At 45.9% G+C, this 22,715-nt stretch overlaps 1 pseudogene; it reads right to left on the bottom strand.

The window, feature by feature from the left end:
- Positions 1-21,939, bottom strand: part of LOC123078804 (uncharacterized) — a 47,866-nt pseudogene extending 25,927 nt beyond the window's left edge.
- Positions 21,940-22,715: the final 776 nt, after the last annotated feature.

The raw sequence follows: 22,715 nt of genomic DNA, 5'->3' as shown, positions 1-22,715 counted from the left end.
CCGCCGCCGCGTCGCCGTCGCCCCACCACCAAGCCGCCGCCTCGCCGGAGCCCCGCCTCGTCGAGGTAGCCGCGCCGTGCCACCCTCCCCCTCGGTTATTTTTTTTTATAAAACCGTTCCGGTTTTCTTTTCGTCGGTTCAGTTTTTTTTAAAACCCTAGATCAGTTTTTATTTCCGGTTTTATTGTTTAGCGAGCGTTCGCCGGACCGTTCGCCTTAATGAACGTGATCACCAGTTATTTCCGGTTAATGAACGTCCGTTTGTTTAACCGTTCGTCGTTTCTTTTAATCGGATTTATTCCGCTATTTTTCTGATAGCGATTTCAGATCCGATTTTCTTTCTAGTTTTTCTTCTCACTCGTTTATCGAAATCAGGTGATTCAAGCACCTGGAGTTTCATTTCGAAACCGTCGTTCTGACTAATCAACCTGAACTAAGTTTTGCTACTGTAAAATTTGACCTAGTTTCAATTTGCTAGAACCGAGTTGTTTTCTTTCGCCGTTTGATTTTCGTTGCTTTATTTGATTTGATTCTTTTTGCAACCGGGGTTCTTAAGTTGAACTTTCTGGTTAGATCTTTTATTCGAGATTTACCTGTGCATTAGATGAGTACTTATTGTATGCTTGTTGTTTGTCTGCGATAGATCACCCGGAGTGCGCCGCTTGTTACTTAGAGTCTCTAGGTTTCACGGATCATCAACAAGGCAAGTAACACTTGATCATACCCTTTTCTACTACCCAGTTTTTATGCATTAGATCAATCCTCAAACATTGCATGATTAGGATCTAATTAAATTGTGGGATGGGAAGTAGATGAGGTAGTACCTATTACCTATTTTACTTATGAAACCTTTGGGAGTTACTTCTGCGTTTGCTTATTATGCCATGCTATGCTAGTAGACGTGGATTGGGTGAGTGAATATCCATGACAGATGTGAGATTGTTAATTAATGGTTTGTCTAAGGTGGCAACTTAAATACACATCTGAGTGGATTGAGGCACCTGGGGTATCCAGTGATTGCCTGTTTTTTTGGAAATCCCGGGGGTACCGTGTGATTTTCCTATGGACCGCCACCCAGGCTCAAAGGGATCATAAGATAATTAATGCTAGAAACTTCCGTGTGCAGCCACAAGCCATTATGGGCTCTGGCATAGTTGACTAAGTCGTGCGAACTCTTATAGTGGTGGACTAGCAGATGTAGGGGATGTAGGTGTACCGGTCTACCCATCGTAAGGTGCTAGCGCTTCTGAAAGACTATGTCTCGGTCATCCGTTTCTCAAACACCACGTAGTGCGAGAAACCAAACGGAGGCGATCGAGTCTTGTGGGGAAAAGTGTGCAAACCTCTGCAGAGTGTACAAACTAGTCATGATTAGCCGTGTCCCCGTTTATGGACATCTTGAGTACCTAGTACTTGAATATCATGTGTATCTCAACACGTTACTCTAATTTAATATTGATGGGTTTGTAAATGAGTACTTTTTAATTGGGATTGAGAATGCTGTCAACCATTCTCAATGCTTAACAACCACCATGATAGTTAAATAAATTTATTCCTTTGCAGTAGGGAAAAACTGGCTTTATGCAAAAAGTTGTAACCATAGAGCTTTTCCACCAGCCATACATGCATGTAGTATAGGCTTACCATTCATTATACTCTATGTGTTACATTGCCAGCATATTCCATGTGCTGACCCGTTTTCGGGCTGCAACTTTCATGTTGCAGACTTTTCAGACGACGAGTAAGGTGCTTTTAGGTCGTGGTTCTATACTCAGTGATGCCGTTGGAGTTGATGGACTCACTTATCTTCCAAGTCTTCCACTGTTATCGTTATTAGATGGCCTTAAGCCATGATTATTGTAATAAGTCCTCTTCTGGACAAACGATGTAATAAGTGTGTGATTGCCACTCTGTTATAAATCCTTCGAAGTACTGTGTGGTGTCAGCATTACTGATCCAGGGATGACACCTGAGCACAGAGACTTGACCATCTGAGGTCGGGTCGCTACAGCGTGTGCTGCTTGATAACCCACAAGTATAGGGGATCGCAACAGTTTTCGAGGGTAGAGTATTCAACCCAAATTTATTGATTCGACACAAGGGGAGCCAAAGAATATTCTCAAGTATTAGCAGTTGAGTTATCAATTCAATCACACCTGGATAACTTAATATCCGCAACACAGTATTGAGTAGCAAAGTAGTATGGAAGTAACGGTAACAGTAGCAAAAGTAACAGTAGCAGTTTTGTAGTAATTGTAACACTGGCAACGCTAAAGTAACTAAGCAAAGATCAATATGTGAAAAGCTCGTAGGCATTGGATTAGTGATGGATAATTATGTCGGATGTGATTCCTCATGCAATAGTTATAACATAGGGTGACACATGTGACAACCTGGATTTTGCCTTCTCTCTTTTTCCGGACTTGCCTTCTCTCTCTTTTCCGAACTTGGTTTTTATCGTGGTTTTTGCCCTGATTTGAATTGGAGTTTGAATCATTTCAAATGGACTTGTCACTTGGGCATATCCTTGACTTTCACCCAAGTGGCTTATCTACTTTATTCCTCTGATCAATCCTAAAAAAATCAAATGAATATTTTTCATAAAAGAAAAATATTCATTTCTCTCTCTGGAACTCACTTTAGAAACTTGTGCCCCAAAGCAACCTCAAATTTTCTTGCTCAGGAAAATCTGAGATAATTCCTAAAAATTCTTGGAATATTTTTGCTGTAGAAAATCATTTCTATTCTGGCCCAAACTTCCAGTTTGTATAGCAAGTACATTTTTCCTTGAGCTTTTAGCCTTGATCTTTCTTGAGCTTAAACACCCTCATAAGAAACCCTAAACCCCAGGAGATCAGCCCTAATGGCCTTCTAGAAGGTGGCCAAACTTGGCGACCAAGTTTCTGGACAGAAACTTGTCAGCTTAGTAGAGTCAAGTCTGGTCGGCCTGGGCATGAACCATCACCTCTCCTAGAATAAACACTGCATGGTCGAGCGCGTAGACAAGGTTTGACCGCTCCTGGGCATCATTTTGACCATGCCAGCTTGGTGACCGCGCGAGGACACGATGCCTAGCAGCGTCTCGACGCGCTCTGGCTGGCGCCTTGCTCTCTATTTCGTGCATGCTCGTTCCAGCGCTCGCCACCGACTGCCGCACTGTGCCACAAGCCCCGACCCATCACCCTTGACCGCTCCCTAGCACTCGCCGCTGCCAGAGCCGCCGCAGCAAGCACAGGCGCGTCGCGGACAAAACACCATAGTGCGCGCGTGCACTTGTCCTCTTCCCCAAGCACCTCATGTGCTTGTCTGCAAGCGTGGGCAAGCTCCTGCACGCTGAGCCTTTTCCCCCTCGCCTTGGAGCTTCTCATCGCCGTTCGCCAAGTGTCTAGAGAGCTCCGACGGTGACACGTTTCCCCCTTGCTCCGGCTATATATAGCGCTCCCCTCCTTGATTTCTAGCCAAGCACCACTCCACACCACCTCCACGAACACGTAGACGAGCAGAAGCTCGGTCGGGCAGGCCTCTGGCCGTCGCCCCGACTAGAGGACTCCGGCGATCCTCGCAGTCCATCAGCTGCTCTCCGGTGCCTCTCGAGCTCAAGCAGCTGCTTGGGCGGGGCATTGGGATCTGCTGGTGCTGCGTGGACACCACTGAGCCCTCAGAGCAGCCTCTAGCCGTCGTCTTCAACCACTCCGGCGAAACCCGTCCGCCACCGTAGCTTGCGAGCTCAACTAAGAGCAGCTCCGTCCACCCCAAGCCAAGCTACGGGTACGGGCAGGTGCGCCTCGAGCCCCGCTTTGATCCTATCCCTCTAGCCTAGCCCCAAACCCCCTCATCGCCGGCATGAGCTCCGGCGAAGCCCCGCCACTCTCTGATCTTGTGCACCCCCTCTCTCTCCTGATGCGCGGGACCCACCTCTCGGTCTCACCACTCGCGCCCGAAACGGTATGAGTGGAGGCATATTTCTGTTTTACGCCTTCGACGTCACCCCCCAGGATTTCTATTTAATTCAAATATTATTCAGAAATTTGACTGAACTTTGACCAACCACCATTTCTAAACCATAAGTCCAAATGATTTGATTCTTTTTGCATTGTCTTTGTTTCAGAAAGCTCTAGCAGCACACCAGAAGGTGAATTTTTCCTTGCTGCCTAGAATTTTTGGTGATTTTCAGAATGTGTTTGACAAATATTTTTGTGGTTTAAATTCTTTTTTAGAAGGAGAAGCTTGTCTTGAAGCAAACCAAGAGGGGTGTGATCGTCCTCTACACTAAGGCAAGCCACACCAGCATTTGGATGGTGTTATTTCAATATATATGATTTTATACTTGAATATGAGCTCTTATTTGAAATTAAAATTTGATAAATAACTTTGGTTAATTGCTAGTTACTTTAATATGCTTGATATGCTTGTTTCATTTATTGGTTGAATGCATGAACTTGTTTGGATAAGTAGAGTAAGATTTTGCACTATACATATTGCTATGGAAATTAACGTTAGTTATTTTACTAAATGATAGTTTCATTTTAATAAAGAACTAACAACAATATTGCTTGATAAATAAAAATAAGTTATAACCAAAAAAGTTTTGGTTCTAAGAATTGCAAGATGCATATATTGTTAAGTTGATCCATGAATATGAGTTGTTTGCTTTGTATGACGAGTAGTTGCATGATTCTTTTTGGGTTATATCATGTTGATCATAAAAAAGTTTTTGTCAAAGCTAAACTTGATTAAGTTCAACTTGAATACGATGTTGATCACATCATGGTGCCACTGAATCAGGTTTTAATTCAGTGCGACCACATTTACCTTATGGGAAGGTCTTGATTCGGTCCTTTGTTGTGGCTCTCACCGGTGCCCCCGCGAGGGAAGGTTATGGGCATGCAGACCCTGGCCCGGTAGGCAGACATAACCTTGTGTGCTCATTTTTATTTTTATGGTACCTTGTCCCCATTTGGGACCGTTTTGCCACGACGGTGGACGTTGGTGTATTTGGTAGACACGGGGCCACCCAAGACCTAGCTCTGAGGGGGAGTTGGTTGGAGTGGCCGGGGAGAGTGCATGACAAAGGGAGGGTTTCGTCGGAATGCTTTGGTCCACCTGAATGGGAATGCGAGGCCAGGTGTTCCATAATGTGGGTAAAGTGCGCTACTGTAGGGACCCCGACTCATAAGTCGAGATCACCGAATGCACGTGTACAGTGATCCCAGAGATCAATGCTCACTGAACACACAGAAGCTGAATAACAAGAGTCTTACATCCATACATACCGTCTTACACAAATTATGACCATTACGGTCAGGTCTTACATTGATAAAGCCTTAAGGGCTGAACATCAAATGAAACACAAGCAGCGGAAATCTTCGTCGATAAGTAGAACCCATGCCATTTGCCTTAACCCTACAGGCATTCTGATTGGGAAACGCCCTAGTTCGCATGTTCGTCTCCAAAGAACTCTTCTTCGAACTCCGGTTCTTCCATGCCTGGTCAATTAAATAACCAGTGGCAAGCCAATGAGTGCTTTGAATGTACTCGCAAGCAACCCATGTTTTGGTTCAAGATACAACAATGCATGATATAGGTAAGTTTTGGCAGAAAGCTAGTTTTGAGTGCAATGACATGTTCAACAACTTGTAAGACATGCATCAAGAGAATTTAAGTAACCATGAGGACAGGTTATAGTTATCAACATAAATAGGGTGGGCACCAACCCAACTCAATCATGTCAAGTCCTTTGACTTGACCCAAGTAGTTTTATCAACTCACACACACATGGTTGTAAAACTCTGGACATAGTTTAAGCAGCACCGCCCAACCGTCCTTGACCGTGGACACGGCTATTCGAATAGTTTTACACTCTGCAGAGGTTGCACACTTTACCCACAAGATCCGGGGAACTTCCGTGTCATCCACGACCCACCATACCTCAAGTACCCGGGGTAAGAACCCGATCACTACCTTCCCCTAGACGACACTAACAAGGAGTCCACTCGTTGTTCCGTATCCTCACGATGTACATCTTGCAAGACTCACTCGAGATCGTAACATTCGAGAGGGGACACAACGGTGTATCCGGTGCCCTGTGAAAACAGTCATGGCCGCCCTACCTGGCACGACCTCGTCCCGAGAGAGAGCACCAACTCTCCCCCGTCACTAGTAATGCGGGCTCAAAGCTAGTATCGATCTAGGTAATCAATAATGCCCTTTCCCATATAAGGGTAGAGTGGTTGCACATGTAAGGTTGGGGCAGTCATCAAATCTTAAATCTAATCCGTTTTCGAAAACAACACACACACTTGGCTCGGTACACCACTTCGTCATCAAGTGGTTACCCATCTCATCATCTCCCTCGGGCATAAGTGGCACCCGACGGGGTTTTCGAAAAAGTCTTTTGAAAATACTTTGTCTCCATCATCATGCATATTCCCGTCCCTTTTTGCGTAGCACTACTTTAGCATCCTATCTACTCCCACCGGCATAACCCTTATAAGAAGGTAGGGTCATGCACAATGCAAGTATCAATGAGGAAGTACAGTGGCAAACCATCAAAGTGGTCACTACCTCATCATGATTCCATTGCAACAACAATATGGTGCTATATGATATGCATAAAAAGGGTTTCATAGACATGGTCAAAGGGCTGCTTGCCTGGCTCAACAAAGTCTTCTGGGTCTTCAAAGTCTTCTGGTCCAACTCCTTCGCCAACAACGCAATCTATCGTCGCAAAAATAATAACGAGAAAAATAAGGCAATAATAAAACAGAAAAGCCAAAGTGCTCAGAAAAATGTCGACTCATTTTTTTAAATACCAGGGTGAAAACTAAGAAGGGGAAAGTTTCTAGTTCTGGATTTGGAGTAGCAGAATAGGAGAAATGGATTTACAAAGGTATATTTAAATGCTTAAAATCACATTTAAATATGTACAGTGAAGAAAATGTTGTTGGATTTGAATGAAAGTTGCACCATTAAATATGTTGCAATATTTTAGGAATTTAGGAATTTGAATTAATTTATTTGGACATATATTTTATCCTGTGGGATTTTTGGAAGGGTGATAGAAAAAAATAAAAGGGCTCCGTGCCTGCTGGGCCAGAACAGCCGCAGCGCAGAGCCAGAGAGGAGGCCCAGCGCGCTAGTGCACGCGCGCGCGCCAGGTTTAAACCTGATGGGCGGGGCCCAGGCATCAGCAAGAGAGAGAGAGGAGCGATGGAGGGGAGAGGCTGACAGGCGGAGCCCGCCTGTCATCCCTAACCCCGAGTCCAGATGGCTGGCGAGCTCACCGGCGACGATGCAGGGCACGGCGAGGTCGGGCGAGGGCACAGATGGACTCAGCGTCGTGTCGCCATTCTGGTGGAGGTGGTGGACGTCACCGGAGCGGCCTGGTTCGTCAGCGACGAGGAGGCACGGCGGAGGAGCTTCGGGCGTGGATGGTTCCGGCCGTTCCCGGCTGCAAAAAGAGTGGGGGAGAGAGGGGAAAGGGTCACCGTGGCCGCGCGGTTCCAGATCGAGAGAAAACGGGGGCGGAGGAGGCCTGTACTACGCGAATGCCGACGAGCCGAGGCAGCAGAGCTCGAGCTCGGGCGGCTCTGGAGATGAATGGGGGGTGTGGGAGGTTGATTAGGAGTGTGGGGGAGCGACAGGGAGTGAGAGAGGGGCTCAGGGTCGCCTTATATAGGCTGGCCGAGGTCCACCATAGGCGTGGGCTACGGGTGCCCGCGGGATCGGCTCGGGTGGCTGTTAGAGAGGGAACGGAGGGCTCGGGGGTGTTCGTGGGGGTGGTCTAGGGTGCTAAGGAGAGATAGGAGGAGAGGGACGAGCTGCGGGCGGGCCACAGGAGCGGCGTGCACATTGGCCGAGTGGAGCGGCGCTCTGGCGCGAGCTGCAAGAGAGAGAGGAGGGTGCGGGAGCAAGTGGGCAGCCTGCTGGCGTGGAGCGGACGTCGAGGGACATCGACTAGCGCGCGAGGGAGGCTCGTGGTGGTCGGGGGATGCAGCGTCAACGGTCGGGTGCCCTGCCAGGTGCTCCAGAGCACGACTTTGGCCGGCATCCGCGGTTTTCCCGCGTCCGCGCGCATCCACTTGTGTCTGGCAGCTGGAGAGGGCATGGGCAAAAGCTGGAGAGAGCCTTGGATGCTCTGGAAAGCTGAGGGGAGAGAAGGAGGCTGAGAGAGGGGGGGGGGATCTGCTATCTAGAGAAGAAAAATGGGGTTCCCCCTCTCTTCATCATTTCTTCCTCGGGTAGGAAAGCATCCAGGTGATAGGGGGGAACTAGGAGGGGTTGTGGTAAAAAGAAGGGCTCATGGAGATTAGTGGAAGTGGTCAAAAATGGAATTTTGGTAAAGTGGCAGAAGGTGTTTGATGCTTGTTTGGTTAAGCAAATGAACTCCAAATGCCATGATACTCCATAGGGTGAAATGACACATATAATTAGGGCCTTACACCCATTTTGAGCTTATTTGGGCAAAGTTGCCAATGCAACTTTTGTAAACCCTAGAAATGAACATGAATGGATTTGGGGCACTATGATCAAGTTAACTTGTTCTCCAACTTGTGCCATTTGGTCTAGATGAATGATTAGACCATTTGAGCATGTTAACAAGATTTGAGAGCATTTGGATATGTTTGGTAATGTAAAGTTGCTCAAACTTCAGAATGGACAGAAATGATTTTGAGGAGATTTCATGGGGTTATACTATTCTCCATGACATGATACTTACCAAGATCATCGAAAATGTCATATGTGACATGCTAGAATTTTCTTGGAATATTTGGAGAATATTGTCTTTGTAAATATTTCAGAAGCTTGAAATATCTAGAAAGGGTTTTTGAGGGGTTTGACCAATATTTTGAACATGACCATGTGTTGAAACTCTTATATATGGAAGATATATGTCCACTGAGTTTCCCTAATTTTTGTCAAATATTTTTGAAACAATAAATAATTTTTCCCTATTAAAGACCATTTCTGGCCTTAAGAAAAAGCTTTTAAATAAAATAGTAAAATAACTTTTAAAATTATATTTTTGTGGTTTATGGGAGTCCTATATCTAATAGGTCTCAAATATACTGTTTGAAATATTTTTCATACCCCAAATCAAGTACTTGCTGTACAAACCTCAATTTAGGGGTTTTTGGAAAACTAATTTTTGAAAATACTATTTGGACAAATTATTTTTGTAAGAAAATACTATGTTTCTCTATACACATGGCATGATCATTGGGCAAGAGTTTGGGGCAAGGAGATGAAGTATAGAAGGTGGAGTAGTTGACTTTAAAGAGCACTTGAAAAACCACACAGAGAAATCCAACTCCAAAAATTAAAGCCAAATAATGCAAAAGTTTTTGTTGGTCCAAATTTTCATGCTTTAATAATGCATAAGAAATGTTACAAAATGCAGGGTATGACAGACCTACCCCCCTTACAAGAATCTCATCCCCGAGATTCCTAAACTAGGCTTTAAAGAGATACGGAAACTCAGATCTAAGGTAGTCTTCACGTTCCCAAGTTGCTTCTGCTTCAGTGTGGTTGCTCCATTGGACCTTGAAGTACTTGATGGTGCGGCTTCGGGTGTGCCACTCAGCCTCATCCAGAATGCAGATGGGCCTCTCGCGGTAAGTCAAATCAGGATGAAGGTCAATGGCTTGGTGATTGACGTTCTTGTAAAGATCAGGCTTGTCTGGAACTTGGAGACACTTCCGGAGTTGTGACACGTGGAACACGTTGTGCACATCGGATAGTTCAGGTGGAAGTTCCAACTGGTAAGCCACTTCTCCTCGTCGTTCAGTGATCTTGAAGGGGCCGATGTATCTTGGGGCGAGCTTTCCTTTGACATGGAAGCGCTGGGTTCCCTTGAGAGGTGTGACCCGGAGATAGACATGGTCTCCAACTCGGAAGTTTATGTCTCTACGACGTAAGTTAGCGTAACTCTTCTGCCTTGACTTGGCAGTCTTCAAACGCTCTCTGACAAGCTGGACTTGCTCTTCTGCTTCACGGAGGATATCGGGCCCAAATACTAGTCCTTCTCCGGTCTCTGACCAATTGAGGGGTATGCGGCACTTCCGTCCGTATAACACCTCAAATGGTGCCATCTGAAGGCTTGACTGATAACTGTTGTTGTAAGAGAACTCGGTGAAAGGGAGGCAATCTTCCCACCTAGCTCCATATGCTAAGACACAGGCTCAGAGCATGTCTTCGAGTATCTGATTCACTCGTTCTGTCTGACCTCCGATCTGTGGGTGGAAAGCAGTGCTGAAGGACAACTTGGTCCCCATGGCCTCTTGGAACTTCTTCCAGAACCTTGAGGTAAACTGGGTTCCTCGATCTGACACAATATCCTTGGGAACACCATGAAGGCTTACGACCCTGTTGATGTATAGAGTTGCTAGCTAGTTGCCATCATGGGTAGTCTTAACAGGAATGAAATGGGCTACTTTGGTCAAATGATCGACTATGACCCAGATGGAGTCATGTCCCTTGTTTGACCTAGGTAGTCCAGTGATGAAATCCATCCCGACTTTATCCCATTTCCACTCGGGAACCTTGAGTGGTTGGAGCAATCCAGCAGGTCGCTGATATTCAGCCTTGACTCTTTGGCATACATCACACTTTGCAACATAGGTGGCAATCTCCCTTTTCATCCCGTGCCACCAAAATCTTTCCTTCAGGTCTTGATACATCTTGGTTCCTCCAGGGTGGTGTTCGCACACGATCACGTCACCGTGTACCCTCGACGCCGGGGGTGGTGCACCGCAGCTCACGTCAAAGGAGACCCGCCGGAAGCGCGGTACGCAAGACAATCCGGCGGGCACTTTTGAAGACCCGAAACCACACACGCCCGGGAGGGACCCCGTCAGGGCGCGCAGCAGCTATGGGCTGCCCTAGGTCGACCTGATCGCCCCTAGGGCCTCGAGGATCGCCGCCCTGCAACAAGAAGAACAGACGAAGAGCGAGGAAGAAGAAGAACTAGGGTTAAGGAGAAAAGATAAAAGATAAAAAGTGGTAGATGAATTGATCGATTGTGTGTTGTTCAATCGGCCGTCACCCCTCAGGTATATAAGAGGCGGCTGGACTTCCCGTGCAAGGAAAAGGCTTGGATTCACGTCCAAAACCCTAGTCAAATTCGGATTGGTTTTGTCCGAGCTTTCCAAAACTGTTCGGTTTAAACTGGCTGCACCTTGCGGGTCTTTTTTGTGGTGGTAAACGATCTCGCATGGAAATGAGCCCAAAAGCAGTCTTGACCGTTTCGACGAGACGAACAACTTTTATGTTGAACGTTTTTTGATCAGAGGTCATCTTGAGGGTCCATTCGGTCGCGCAAAACAGGCTATCCTCGCGCTACCCATCACACAGGGTGTCTGGTGGGGCACGCCAGTTTTTGCCTCCTGACAGGGCTGTATTCCGATGGCTCTAACTTTTGCATACGAACTCGGATTGGAACGATTTTTATATAAAAATCGATCGTTTCGACGAGACAAAGATAATCCGTGTAGATAATTTTTCCATTTGAGGTCGTATTGGGGGCTTAATCAGCCAAACTGTACTCTGAATATAAAATCTTAGTACTTTGAGCATAGTTTCGGCCTTCGAGATGAAATCAGAATGCGATGACACAAACTTCAAAGATGTTCATATCGACAATACGGAACTCTTTCATGAAGATCACTTCTCCATTTGAGGCCATCTTAAATAAGTTATTGACCATGCCAAAATCTGGTGTCAACACATGCCCCCCTGTTTTTCGGCAAAGTTTGTGTGCCGAAAAATAACTTCCGCATAGAGGACGATGTCAACACTCCATCGGCCATTTTGCATGTTCTTAGGACGACAAGTATATATTGGCCATTTCTTTTTTGAACCTCTTGATGCAAACTTGGGTGAAAACTTCTCAGCTTCTATAACAATCCGGTGATAAGGTTCCATAGATCAAAACCATCCTCCGAACCATACTGTTCACCCTTTCGCTAGGATTTTGCAGATAATCAAGAATGAACTTCCTTCAATCCTTACTTCGCCTGCATAAAAGTTTCATTAGTGGCCGAAGCGGTGGGCTTCGATTCAGCCTTACCTATGTTGACAAGACCTAGCATCGGCTATTGATAGAAATGCAATACACCATGGTTAACATAGTAGCCGGACGCTTGCTGTGCCAACTCTTTCGAATTGTCATGCCTAGATATATGAACAATTTCAAAGCAACCCAAGGTAAATCTTGCATCTAGACATACCAAAAGATAAACTATAAGTGATCCGTCAAAACATTGATAACCCTTGGATATTTGTTGCACTACTAATAATGAATCACCGGAAGCCTAAATATGTATAGCACCTATATCAAGGCAAAGCTCCAATCCGAATGACAATGCATATTCGGCTTTGATAATTGTGCAAAAATATCTTAAGCGGCACGAGGCTTCACAAACTAGCTCCATATGGAGATAAATAAACAACACCAACACTTTGGCCATTGCTAGAAATTGAACCATCAAAATATAATCTCCATAGTACTAGAGAGACAAGGCTAATATCAATTAACATGACCTTGTCTCGGTTCCAATTGAACTAAGGACGATGTTAGAATTCCACACCAGCCATGATCAGATAGTTTCTTAGGACGATAGTTAAGTATCGGCCATTACCATTAGGTTCATGTAGAATTCATCCATTAAAACATGTATAGCCAAAATAAACAAATAAAATAGCAATAAAATATTTCAGCTCCTTTGTCTTAGCAACAAAAATGTAACTAACCAAATGTATAGTGATTTGGTAATACTCTGTCATCATATAGAAAATTATGTTGCATCCATGGATCAAAATAAGTCCATGGAGGGTAAATGATCATACCTATGGATGAATTCCATGGTGAAGGCATCAATGGCATTGTTAAAGAAAATGGATGATGTGCTAACCGAAGATTTTGATGTTGTGATGCACACCTTCGGCTTAATTGTTTGTTGCTTCCATCCTTCTCTTTCTTCACTTTTATTGTACTTGTTGCAATTGAAGCATGCACATTGTTTTTGTTTTGATTAATCCTTTTGGGAACCCATGCCATGTTCCTCTTTCTCGGCTCTTGTGCACTAAGATTTTGTAATTCCTTCTTTTGCCAATACGATAAGCCGAGTGGGCATCTCAACTGTGATTCTGTTTTGACCAATGGCAATTCGTTTTTGACCTTGTGCACTCTCAACTTCTTTTCTTCAGATTTGACACTTTGACTCTTAACAATTGATTGCTTTATCTCATTGCTTGTAGTAGCCAATGTCATTACTTTCATTGGCTCTTTGTTACTTGAAACTGAATCTGAAGTAGCACACTTGCGACCATCTTTTTTCACCCGATAAACTTGCTTGATCACCTCTTTCTTATCCCTTGAGCTCCGGACCGATTCTTTTTTATTGAAGCGGTCTTTGGCATGTGATTGTTGATCAAATGATGATCCTCTTGGAGCTGCATAATTTTGGTGAGATGATCTATAATAAGATGGATAATGTGTCCATGAATCATACATGTCCCATGATGAATCAGCATAGGGAGGTGTCAATGACATTGGCATTGGCGTCCCAAAAGTAGAATATGTATCTTCTGCATTGAACTTCTCTTTTCGCCAATCCCGATTATTACACTTACGCCTTGGGGATGATCTTGATGCTTTTGCACTACTTGGCCAATAAGCACATTTTTCTTCGCTCTCTTTTTGATATTTTTCCAATAACTGAGCGAAGGTAACTTTTGATTTTCTCCTCTTGTGCTTACCACTGCCTTTGTCCTTTTTTGCATTGCCGGGATCGATCTGTGGATTTTCTTGTTGCCCCCCAGTGCTAGGCATTCTCGTCATAACTGAGATGGACTGTCTGTCTTCAAGATTGTTGACTTGAGTAATTTTCTCGCTCGACGACTCGGTCTCATCAATTTCAGTGTATACCTGTCTGTCATTGGGTGAGCCGGCTTGATGCAGCCGAGTCATAACTTTGTCATCAGAGTTAATCATAGCCATCTTATCATCTACGTGCGTCTCGTCAAACTCCAATCGTCCTTGGATGGCTGATTGCGTTAATTGTTGAAACATATCGCAGCTTCCAACGTTTTGCTCAAATGAGTTCTGCTCTGGCTCCTGCCCCGACGGTTCGACATGATGATCTTCTATGATAATTGGATTAGACGGTGATGCACCGACAATGTGATCATCTTTGTCCGGACTGATGGTACATCATATATATTTCAGCCGATATTTTGATACCAGCTTTGGAATTAAGTAACCAAGTGACGGTGAGTTAACATCATCCGACTCGGCTATGCATTGTTTTCCATCCTCCTTTTCCGATGCTTTTGAATCAGCTATCTCGAAGGACTTTGGACCTGGCTTTATGTTTCTGCAACCAAAACAATTACAGAATATACGTCTCATTTGAGACCAAATGTTAGCCAGGCATGAAACAAGCAAAGCTATCCATATGAACATAATTTTAAGTCGGCATAATGGGAAAAGCTTTGGTTGCGATGAGTTATCACTACCAGTCTCTATGAATGATACCATGTGTTGTTGACTATCATGATTAGTGACAAGATCATTCCTAACAAACAGATTACTCATTTCGATTGGTCTTTCAAAATTAATTAGAATCTTACTAACAGGTGCATCAACAATATGATTTTGACCGAATCGAAAATTGAATAAACTATCTGCTAGGTGTACCTTTGTGAAGACATTGGAAGGAAGAGATGGTTGCACTACTGGAACAATACCTTGCCCCACTTCTGAATAATTCTCCAATGCCTCGTCCTCTTTTTCTGGATCTCGTGCTTCATCATTCGGATTGTCTGAGTAGATTTCACTCGGATTGCCCGAGTATATTTCAGTCGGATTGCCCGAGTGGATTTCACTCGGATGCTCTTTGTTAGTTGAACTTTGCTCGCCTGCATTTTCTTGTTCTTGATGTTCATCATTAATGGAACTGTGTTCGGCCATATTACTTTGTTCTTGATGCTCATCAATATTTTTGGCACGACACTCATAGGGTAGCATGTAAGCTCCCTCACATCTAGAAAAATCAAGGACAGCCAATTTGTTGCGTATGGTGTTCCTTAGCTCGGTGAATCTTGCGTCATCTATTTTGGTACACCTGTCAATAATTGGCTTGATGCAATTGGTATTAGCCAGCGATGCACTTGGCTGGCATGGTGTACTTGGCTGGCATGATGCAACGCACTCGACCCTAAACGTCTCAGTGCTCAACCCGGTTTCAATTGAATCCACTATTGTCTTGTCACTAAAGGAACCGTTCAACTCAGCTGTAGACGACTTAGCCATATTTGACTCGGTTTCAATCGAGTCAACCGTATTAGCCGAGTGAACCCTTTCTTGCTGATTTGCCTGCAAAGCTTCTTTCTTGGCTTGCCTCAACATCATAAAGGAGCCATTATGATTGCTGAATGGAAGAAGGGACTTGACATATTCTTGCAAATATTCCTCTCCACGCCTCTTCTTGAGAGCTTCATAAGCTTGTCGATATTCTGCTGGTAATTCCTCAAGAGTTGGTGCAGTAAAGCCATTGAGGCTATTCCCTGTGAGAGTTGGCTTGACCCCGTCAATTCGGGCGACATATTTTTCTTTAAACTCAGACCTGCTTGGATTGGCTTGCCCTCCAATACTTTTACGATCTTTCGGCAATGAATTGATGTTGCCGAAATTTTGCGATTGTATAGGGGGTGTATAACATGCTGCAATGATAGGTGAAGACATGTGTACTATTGTTGAATATTTTCTCACGCCAATTTGATCAATCGGCAACACTTCGTCTTCTTTCAAAACCCTAGCTCTTATTGCCTCATAATCAGGAACCAATCCCTTTTTGTGCTGCTCAAGGCAAATAGCACTAATCTTCTTATTTTGGGCTAAACTTTTTAATGCAGCCAGAGCCACCTCATCTCCTGCAATATTAGGCACATATGCTCCTGCAGAATCTCCATTCACTCGGCCAAGGTGATCCGAGTCATGAATATTTTTAGTTTCATATGCCACTGAACAATTAATATCATGAGTTGTAGTATATGATGTTTGAGGATAACCGGCCAAATAGCTAATGGAAGCATGGCCGATTCCTCCATCCATCGGCATGTTTGGGGATGAATCCGCATATTGCAAGTTGGCTGCCGATGGATAAAACTGTGAGACGCCCTCCTGTACATGAGGTGTCATATATCTATCACTCGAACAAATCGTGTTGTTCATCGGCATATTGAAAGATGTTGCCGATGTACGAAAATTCTGATTCATAAGTTGCATGTCGCGATTCTGTAAATTCCAAGTTTCTCCAATAGAATTACTAGTCGGCCTTTGCTCGTTAGGGCTAGCCGACATGACATGTCCATTGAAAGATCTAGCAACATCAACATAATGGATATTTGCATCTACGTAAGGAGATTGATGATACATGTTACCGTTGTAGATTGCAGCCGCTTGATGACGCTCTCCTCGTAGCAAGAACAGGCCGGAGACTGTTCAAAGCTTCGTCCCCAGCGGAGTCGCCAAAAAGTGTGTTTGCACACGAACACGTCACCGTGTACCCTCGACGCCGGGGGTGGTGCACCGCAGCTGACATCGAAGGAGACCCGCCGGAAGCGCGGTACGCAAGACAATCCGGCGGGCACTTTTGAAGACCCGAAACCACACACGCCCGGGAGGGACCCCGTCAGGGCGCGCGGCGGCTATGGGCTGCCCTAGGTCGACCTGATCGCCCCTAGGGCCTCGAGGTTCGCCGCCCTGCAACAAGAAGAATAGACGAAGAGCGAGGAAGAAGAAGAACTAGGGTTAAGGAGAAAAAATAAAAGATAAAAAGTGGTAGATGAATTGATCGATTGTGTGTTGTTCAATCGGCCGTTACCCCTCAGGTATATAAGAGGCGGCTGGACTTCCCGTGCAAGGAAAAGGCTTGGATTCACGTCCAAAACCCTAGTCAAATTCGGATTGGTTTTGTCCGAGCTTTCCAAAACTGTTCGCTTTAAACTGGCTGCACCTTGCGGGTCTTTTTTGTGGTGGTAAACGATCTCGCATGGAAATGAGCCCAAAAGCAGTCTTGACCGTTTCGACGAGACGAACAACTTTTATGTTGAACGTTTTTGGATCAGAGGTCATCTTGAGGGTCAAATCGGTCACGCAAAACAGGCTATCCTCGCGCTACCCATCAGACAGGGTGTCTGGTGGGGCGCGCCAGTTTTTGCCTCCTGACAGGGCTGTATTCCGATGGCTCTAACTTTTGCATACGAACTCGTATTGGAACGATTTTTATATCAAAATCGATCGTTTCGACGAGACGAAGACAATCCGTGTAGATAATTTTTCCATTTGAGGTCGTATTGGGGGCTTAATCAGCCAAACTGTACTCTTAATATAAAATCTTAGTACTTTGAGCATAGTTTCGGCCTTCGAGATGAAATCGGACTGCGATGACCCAAACTTCAAAGATGTTCATATTGACAATACGGAACTCTTTCATGAAGATCACTTCTCCATTTGAGGCCATCTTAAATAAGTTATTGACCGTGCCAAAATCTGGTGTCAACAGGTGGATGGAATACGGGGTGTCATGAGCTTCTTGCAAGATCAGATTCTTGAGCTCAACCTTGTTGGGCACGCAAATGCGATTCTCAAACCACACAATTCCTTTCTCATCCTCTGAGAATCCTGGGGCCTTTCCTGCCTTGATCTTCGTCTTGATGCCTTCAATACTTCCGTGTCCCTTCTGAGCTTCCTTAATATCATCCATCAAGGTAGGCCTAACTTCGAGGTTGGCCAAGAATCCTGGTGCAACCAGTTCCAACCCGAAGCTTTCAAGTTCTTCATACAAGGCGGGTAGCTTGTCCTTAAGCATAGCATTCAAGGAACAAGCCTTTCTGCTTAATGCATCTGCTACCACATTAGCCTTCCCAGGGTGGTATTGAACACTGAGGTCATAATCTTTGATCAACTCCAGCCATCTTCTTTGCCTCATGTTCAATTCCTTTTCAGTGAAAATATACTTCAGACTTTTGTGATCCATGTATATCTCACATCGCTTCCCTAAGAGGTAATGTCGCCATGTCTTCAGGGCATGAACCACTGCTGCTAACTCAAGATCATGAGTAGCATAGTTCTCTTCATGAGGCCGTAGTTGCCTTGAAAGGTAAGCTACGACTCTGCCTTCTTGCATCAGAACACCTCCCAGTCCGGTTCTTGACGCATCACAATATATCACAAACTCCTTGTGTATATCTGGTGTGGCCAGAACTAGGGCGGTGGTCAGTCTCTTCTTCAGCTCCTAGAAGCTCTCTTCGCACTTCGGCGTCCATTCAAACTTCTTGTCCTTCTTCAAGAGCTGAGTCATGGGTCGGGCAATGCTTGAGAATCCTTCAACGAACTTGCGGTAATATCCCGCGAGTCCGAGGAAACTTCTGACTTCCTTCACATTGCTTGGGGATTGCCATTCAGTCACGGCTTCAATCTTAGCGGGATCGACTAACAATCCTTCTTCGGTTAAAACATGACCCAAGAATCCAACTTCACGCAGCCAAAATTCACACTTGCTGAACTTGGCATACAGTTGGTGCTCTCGAAGCTTGTCTAGGACCATCCTCAAGTGTCGCTCATGCTCTTCTTCCGTCTTCGAGAAGACAAGAATGTCATCAATGAAGACAACAACAAACTTGTCCAAATATTCCATGAAGACCTTATTCATGAGATACATGAAGTAAGCTGGGGCATTGGTCAATCCAAAGGACATGGTCGTGCACTCATATAGGCCATATCTGGTTACAAATGTCGTCTTCAGAATATCTTGGGGTCTGATTTTCAGCTGGTAGTACCCAGATCTGAGGTCGATCTTGGAGAACACCTTGGCCCCATTGAGTTGATCAAATAGATCTTCAATCTTGGGAAGTGGATACTTGTTCTTGATTGTAACTTCATTGAGGGAGCGATAGTAAATGCACAAGCGGATGGTACCGTCCTTCTTTGCCACAAGCAGAATAGGTGATCCCCAAGGGGAGGCACTAGGGCGGATAAATCCCTTCCTCAACTGCTCTTCCAGTTGCTTCTTCAATTCTGCTAACTCCTCCGATCCCATTCTATAAGGCTTCTTATAGATGGGTCCCATTCCGGGTATGATCTCGATGATGAATTCAATGTCTCGGTCAGGAGGCATTCCCGGTAGCTCATCAGGAAAGACATCGGGGTATTCGCATACTACCAGCACTTGCTCCAATCCAACTTCAGTCAGACAGTTGACTTGGTTGGCTTGAGCAGAGGAGGGGTTGGAGGCAAATTTAACTTCGACTCCTTGGTCATTGGTCACAGTGACAGCCCGGTTGGCACAATCTAACAAGCCTTGGTGCTTGATGAGCCAATCCATTCCTAAGATCACATCCAAGCCTTGCGATCTTAAGATGATAAGGTCTGCTAGGAAGTCTACCCCATTAATGACAATCCCGACTCCTTTACATCCTATCTTGGCTCTCATCTCTGCTTCGGGGGTTTGTACCACCATAGGGTTATTCAGGGGTGTAGGGGTCATGCCACTCTTTAATGCAAACTTTTGGGTGACAAATGAATGCGTGGCTCCAGAATCAAACAAGACAGTTGCAGGTGCTGAATTGACAAGGAACATACCCAGCACGACGTCCGGGTCTTCCCGGGCTTCTTTTGCTGTGACATGATTCACAGGACCCTTGCCGTTGTTGGGCAGGTTGCGGGGAGCTTGGTTCCTTGGTGGCATTCCATGGCCTTGTCCTGGGTTCTGCGCATTGGGGCGCGGGGCGTCGGGCTTCTTGTTGGGGCAATTCTTGGAGTAATGGCCTGGCTGACCACATCCAAAGCAAGTGACTTGGTTGGGGTTGCTGTTCTTGCTGGCATTGTTATTGGGGTTGTTGTAAGCTGGCCTGGGGTTGGCATACTGCTGAGGTGGATAGTTAGTGCGGGGTGCAGGAGCTCTTGGCTGCTGATAGGTTGGCTTGACCGGGGTTGGCTGCCACGGGCGAGGCTTCTGGTTGCTGGAGCTACCCTTGCTGATCATCTTGCGCTTACGGGTGTCATCCAAAGCACGTCGCTTGTCCTCAAGCATGAGTGCCTTGTTCACCAGATCAGGAAAGGTCGGGAAGTCACACACAACAAGCGAGTACTGCAGAGTCTGGTTAAGGCCTTCCATGAAGCGCTCCTTTTTGGCAGCATCAGTGCTGACATCCTCAGGGGCATACCTTGAGAGAACACTGAACTTCTGCATGTACTCCTTGACAGTGCTACTTCCTTGCTTCAGGGCTCGGAACTCACGCTTCTTGATGGCCATGATTCCAGAAGGAATGTGGGCCTTGCAGAATTCTGCCTTGAAGTTATTCCAAGTGATGTTTTGCTCAGCATGCATGGCCTTGAATCCATCCCACCAAGCTCTGGCAGTTCCCCCGAGACAGTGGGCGGCATATGCCACCTTCTCACGGTCCTCAGTGCATCCGACTAGTGCCAGCAGATCCTCAATGGTGCGGACCCAGTCGTCTGCATCCAGGGGTTCAGCAGTCTCGATGAAGGTGGGTGGTGCATGCTTCTTGAACTCCACCAATGTGGAACATCCATTGCCGTGTCCCGCCGGCTGGCGATTGACATCTTGAGCAATCATCTGGAGGGCTGCAGTGTTGGCTTGGCGTTCCTCTCGGAAGGCTTGGAGAAGCTGAGCCATGTCCATGTTTGGAGGAGGTGGTGGTGGTGGAGTCTGTCCTCGGGCTTGGTCCTGGCTGACTCCTGCTTCAGTAGAACCTCTGGCTTCTTGCTGCTGGGTAGAGGTACCAGTACATGTTACAATAGGCATCCTGTTGGAGCGGTCAAGGTCTCATGATTGGGAAAATAAAATGAGGGAAAGCAATATAGATGGGATGCCTAGTAAGGGGGTGGGGGTGATACAATTTTAAGTTAAGACGAGGCCGGAAGGGCCAACTCATGCATTAAAACCAAATGGGTGATGTAGTTGTTTACAATGCCCTGAAAGGGAAAGTACAACTTCCATCAAAACACGTTGAAAGCAAACACAACGCAACATGGTTTCATATGAACCATTACAAGGACTCGACTTCGCATAGGGGTACATGACCTATCCTACCATTGGGTTACGGATTGGCCTATCCTAGTCCTGAACGGTGTCTAAGTGGTGGAATGCTCGGTCAGGTATTCCGGCTCCTCTGGGTCTTCCTCCTCATCTTCATCTGTCTTAGTCTCTTCGTCACTTGAGGGAGTGGGGGAGTGGAGGAGCTGAACACGGCGCTGCTTCGCCGGGGGCACCGTGAAGAGGTTGCGGTAGTCTTTCACCGTCATACGACGTGGCTGAGATGACCCCTTGGCATTCGTGATCTGTGGGGGTCGCCCGCCTCGATAGGCTACAACGGGCTGTCTAGGGGGTGCACCATCCTTCTTGATCCTGTCCGCCTTCGTCTGAGCCAGGCAGAGGAGTTCCTTGGTCTCGTGGAGTTCCTTCCGAAGCTCCACCGACTCCGAGGCCAAGTGTTGTGCCAGGCTGTCGGCACACAAGCTGAAGTAGGTCTGGAAATGGAGGGAAAGTCCTTCGTCCATGGGTGGGGCTGGTGCGCTGCTCTCGTCATCACCCTCCTTACGATAAGGCAGGTAACGAGTGGCTGGCTCACTTGCCATCTCTGGCAGAAGATCTCGAAGGCGAGTCAATGCCTTGAGAGCAGCAGTCTCCACGGCGAGAAGCAGGGTTGCCATCTGGGGTCCCTCAAAGAACCAGCTGATCGGGGAGTCGTTCGCCCTCACAACTACCTCCAGATGATACTCCTTCTTAGTGCTATTGATCCAGTGCTCGTGGTAGGAGAAGGTGGGGGCTCGAGTGAACTGGCACTTCCTGAGGCTATCCTCAAGAAGCACGGGAAATCCGGTGGTCAGGAAGTCCTCGGGTACGACGACCATCTACAAAAGTGGAAGGGGAAGGGTCAATAGAGGGAATGTGACCTATGTTTGGGATACTTTCAGAAAACATAGGTATACAGGTAATTTCGTGGATAGTCTCACTCTAACTAATGTCCATGCTAACTAAGGCTTCCTATAGTCAGGATGGCTCTGGTACCAGCTCTGTGGGGACCCCGACTCATAAGTTGAGATCACCGAATGCACGTGTACAATGATCCCAGAGATCAATGCTCACTGAACACACAGAAGCTGAATAACAAGAGTCTTACATCCATACATACTGTCTTACACAAATTATGACCATTACGGTCAGGTCTTACATTGATAAAGCCTTAAGGGCTGAACATCAAATGAAACACAAGCAACGGAAATCTTCATCGATAAGTAGAACCCATGCCATCTGCCTTAACCCTACAGGCATTCTGATTGGGAAACGTCCTAGTTCGCATGTTCGTCTCCAAAGAACTCTTCTTCGAACTCCGGTTCTTCCATGCCTGGTCAATTAAATAACTAGTGGCAAGCCAATGAGTGCTTTGAATGTACTCGCAAGCAACCCATGTTTTGGTTCAAGATACAGCAATGCATGATATAGGTAAATTTTTGCAGAAAGCTTGTTTTGAGTGCAATGACATGTTCAACAACTTGTAAGACATGCATCAAGAGAATTTAAGTAACCATGAGGACAGGTTACAGTTATCAACATAAATAGGGTGGGCACCAACCCAACTCAATCATGTCAAGTCCTTTGACTTGACCCAAGTAGTTTTATCAACTCA

Source organism: Triticum aestivum, chromosome 1B (assembly GCF_018294505.1).
Source record: "Triticum aestivum cultivar Chinese Spring chromosome 1B, IWGSC CS RefSeq v2.1, whole genome shotgun sequence".
In the NCBI taxonomy this organism is placed as follows: Eukaryota; Viridiplantae; Streptophyta; class Magnoliopsida; order Poales; family Poaceae; genus Triticum; species Triticum aestivum.
The sequence above is the reverse complement of the archived record's forward strand: the minus strand, read 5'-3'. Positions and strand labels throughout refer to the sequence as shown.